This window comes from Tupaia chinensis, unplaced genomic scaffold, assembly GCF_000334495.1.
Source record: "Tupaia chinensis unplaced genomic scaffold, TupChi_1.0 Scaffold000306_1, whole genome shotgun sequence".
Lineage (NCBI taxonomy): Eukaryota > Metazoa > Chordata > Mammalia > Scandentia > Tupaiidae > Tupaia > Tupaia belangeri.
The window spans coordinates 356,044-360,297 of record NW_006159796.1 but is presented as its reverse complement, the minus strand read 5'-3'; the positions used below and the strand labels follow the sequence as shown (position 1 = coordinate 360,297).

Here is a 4,254-nt window from a genome sequence, read left to right as displayed (position 1 = left end):
ATATTTTATTAGAGACCACGGAGACATGTACAGGGACTGAAACAATGAGGCTGTGTGTGAGAGAGAGAATGTATTCGACTCTGAATATAGGATGGACAAGTGTGAACTTAGCATCATGCAGCAGGGTGCAGTCCAGTGGATAGCAGCCACCACACTTGCAAGGCCACAGGATGGTGACAGACCCACTGAAACTAGTCAACCTCAGTCTAGCACAGGGGGTTACGACAGACCAGTCTAGGATATGGACAAAGTAACTGCAGTTATCCTCAGGTACCTGGGAGCTACCGCATGCAGCCAGCCACTGCACATCCATCCTATCTTTCTACAAGCTATTCCTCTACACAGCCAACTAGTTATTATCAGAGCAGTTATTCTCAACAGAACACCTATGGGCAACCAAGCAGCTATGGACAGCAGAGTAGCTATGGTCAACAAAGCAGCTATGGGCAGCAGCATCCTATTAGTTAACCCCACTCCCCCAAACTGGATCGTATTGCCAGGCTTCATATCAATATAGCCAACAGAGTAGCAGTTATGGGCAGCAGAGTTTATTCCAACAGGACCACCCCAGTAGCATTTAAAAAAAATGGTTTTAAAACAATACTGCAGCTAACTCTGCAGTTTAAGTTTCAGACCCAGCAGCTTGTAAATCACACTGGCTGCCTGTACATGCATGTCCAAAATTCTGAGGAGAATAGGGATGGCTATCAGCTCTGGGGAGTGATTTCTCATTTTCCCTCACTCTCTGTGTCTCTTAAGTAAGCATACATGCCCCACAGGAAAAAAAAATACCATACTTAATAGTAAAAACAACACCATTTATGAACTGTTTAGAAATATCATATACATGATATGCACCATGCCCGCCACCAGTGTGTGCCAGGATCTGTTCATCAGGAACTGCATTTACTTTGATAAAAAGCAATGGAGTGACCTCAACTTCTAGAACAGGATGCAACAATGGAGAAAGAAAGAGAAGTTTGACAAGGAGAGAGCTGGGCTTTCCAAGTTACCCGACCTTAAAGATGCTGAGGCAGTTCACAGTCTTACCTGAAGAAATTCAGCTTGGTGAAGCATTGCTAGCCCAAGGTGAGTAAGAGAAAGGTGTAGAGTGCCCAAGCAATTCCATTGCTGTGTGTGGATATTCACAACTAGAAGGTGACTTTGTAAGGTCTTCTGCAGCTGCTACCACCTCCATCACGTACTTTGTCGATCCGAGTTCTGGCTGAGAATTTTCAGGGGGGCATCACTGGCAGAGTTTGCTATCTCTGTGGATAGGAACGCACAAATGAAGGGCTCTCAATGGGGTCCCCACCACCAGTGGAGGCCAATGGGGTGACCATGATGTTAAAGAGCTTCCACATGACTGCAGCCAAGTCAACCCTCACCCCAGCTCTACCATCAATATCAACACCTCCACCTCCAAGCACTCAATGAATATGACTATTAAAGATTACAAGAGCACATACTGGGGGCTTCAGGTTACTTAGTGGTTAAGGTACTGGATGTCAATATGATCGACCATGGTTCAAGTACCAGACACAGCAACTTGACATTCATGCCAGATATATGTGCATGTGTGCCCCAAATCTTAAAAATAGAATAAAGGAGAAGGAATTTCATCATGGCCATTCCCCCAGAGGGTGATTCTTCACTTTCTGTGTCTATCTCTTGCTCTCTCTCTCTGGCTATCAAACAAGCCCTGTAGTAAAAATCTCTCTTTCAGAAAAAACAAAACAAAACAAAACAAAACAAAACAAAAACCTTCCTGAAAGAAATTGGATAGTGTCATAGATGAACTTTTGACACAGAGTTCTGATGACTATATCCCTATATCCTATGAACAGATATACAGCTGTGTGTATGAGTGTGTAAGCCAGCAGCACTGAAACAGATGTTCAGTGATCTGATCCAAAAGATTAATCACTTAGAGAGACAAGCAAATAGTATAATAGTTATGTTGCTGGACTACCTTGTAGTTAAGCATGGTTTGAGTCCCAGATCCATTGGTTTAAATTCACACCAGATGTGTGTGCATATGTGCCCAAGATCCTGAGAGGAGACTGGAGGAGAAGGGATTGAGGCATGGCCATTCTCCCTGTGGGGTGATTTCTCACTTTCTGTCTCTCTGTCTCTGTCTTTCCAATGACAGCACACACCCTATAGCAAAAACTTCTCTTAAAAATATTTAGCATTTCGGGAACCAGCAGTTAGCGTAATGGCTTTGTCGCTGGACTCCCATATAGTCGACCGTGGTTCACGTCCCGGACCTGGTGGCTTAAAACTCACGCTGGGCGCATGTGCATGCATGCCCAAGATCCTGAGAGGAGAATGGAGAATGGATTGCGGCGTGACCATCCCCCCTGGGGGGGGTGATTTATCGCTTTCTGTCTCTATGTCTCTCTCTGTCTGTCTGACAAGCACACACGCCCTATAGTGAAAAATACCTCTCAAAAAAAATTAGCATTTAATAGAGTTGCATTCCAGTCCTGCAGATCTCTATACTGAAAGATTTAATATAACTCTTAGACAACACATGGGAGCGTCACAGAGCATTGTGCTTCTTTTCATGTATACGAAAAAGTGTTATGTTGAAACCAGCTTAACAAAGCTTAAAAGATAGCCTTATAAAGCTGTTCATGGAATATGTTGAAAAAAAAACATCTACAGCAGAACACCTTTACTTTTAGGAGCCCAGTCAACACCATCTCAGGTCACATCTTCTACTATGGCAAATATTGTGAAGGCCTGTATACTCTCACAGCAGAATGAGTTCAGATGACTCCAACTCTGTTTTCTAAATTTATCCCAAACATTTTCCCTCTGGCAGTAGAGCATAGGCTTTTTGATTATGTTCAATATCAGAAACTTCAAAGAGAACTTATTCAGAGTGATTTTCCAGGAGGTGACTAGTCCCAGAAGAGAGCTGGGAGTGAGTTTGGCGTGTAGCATATGCAAATTCCAGGGGGAACAGACAGTGAATGTACTGAAAGTACTTTCCTTGTGGAAAAGAGGATGCACCAAAGCTGTAGAGTGTACTCAGCACAGTGGAGGCTTACAGACACTCAGGAATTCTCATAAAGCTATTTTTTAAAGAGAGTTTTGCTATATGGCACATGCACTTGCTGGAGAGACAGAGAGCATGAAATCACCCACCAGGGAAGATGGTCATGCTGCAATCCCTTCTCCTTTATTTTTCTCTGTGTATTTTAGGCACACGCACAAAAACATGCCTGGTGTGAACCTCAAACCTTGCAGCGTTTGGGATGCAAACCATGGTCAACTACATGGGAGTCCAGTGACGTATCCATTATGCCATTTGCTGGATCCCAAACCTGTTCTTATAAGAGAACATTGGACTCCTTACTTTTCTTTTTAATTAAACAAAAATAAAAATAGAAGGTTGTGTAGTGGTTAAGGCACTGAACTCCCACATGGCCTACCACGATTCAAGTCCCAGACTTGGTGGCTTAAAAATTACACCAGGTACATATGTTCACATGCTCAAAATTCAAGTATAATAGAGAAGAAGGGATTGTATGTCTATCTCCCCTTGGTGATGATTTCTCACTTTTCCACTCACTGTATTTTTGTCTCCCTCTCTAGCAAGTGCACACTCCCTATGGCAATGGTCTTAAAAATTAAAACAAAGAAACAAACAAAAACAGGGACAGGCAGTTGGCATTGTGGTTAAGAAACTGGGTTCTCACATGGTCAACTTTGGTTTGATACCCTGAACCAGTAGCTTGCCTTCTCACTTTCCCTCTCTCTCTTTCTTTACCTTGCTTGTCAAAATTGAAAGCAATGGGGACCAGCAGTTAGCATAATGGCTATGTTGCTGGACTCCCATGTAGTCAACCATGGTTCAAGTCTTGAACCCGGTGACTTAAACTCACGCCGGGTGTGTGTGCATGTGTGCCCAAGATCCCAAGAGGAGAATGGAGGAGAAGGGATTGCGGCATGGCCCTCTCACTTTCTATCTCTCTGTCTCTGTCTTTCTGGTGAGTGTACACACCCTATAGCAAACACCTCTCCAAAAAAAAAAAAAAAGAAAGAAAGAAAAAAATAGAAAGCAATGAAAACTAAATTAAGTAATTCTCAAAAACAAACAAAACAAAACAAATTGCTACTAGACATAGTGATTTTGAAATGCAAGGATTTTAATAAGTTTTTCTACAGATTCTGTGAGGAGCAAGCATTTTGGAAAGTGATGATTGCTAAGTGATACCCAACAGCCAAAATCAGCAGGTTCCT

General features: G+C 42.8%; 1 pseudogene; it reads left to right on the top strand.

Moving 5' to 3' along the window:
* The first annotated feature begins 241 nt into the window (after positions 1–241).
* Positions 242–2,949, top strand: LOC106735117 (CDK2-associated and cullin domain-containing protein 1-like; annotated as a pseudogene).
* Positions 2,950–4,254: the final 1,305 nt, after the last annotated feature.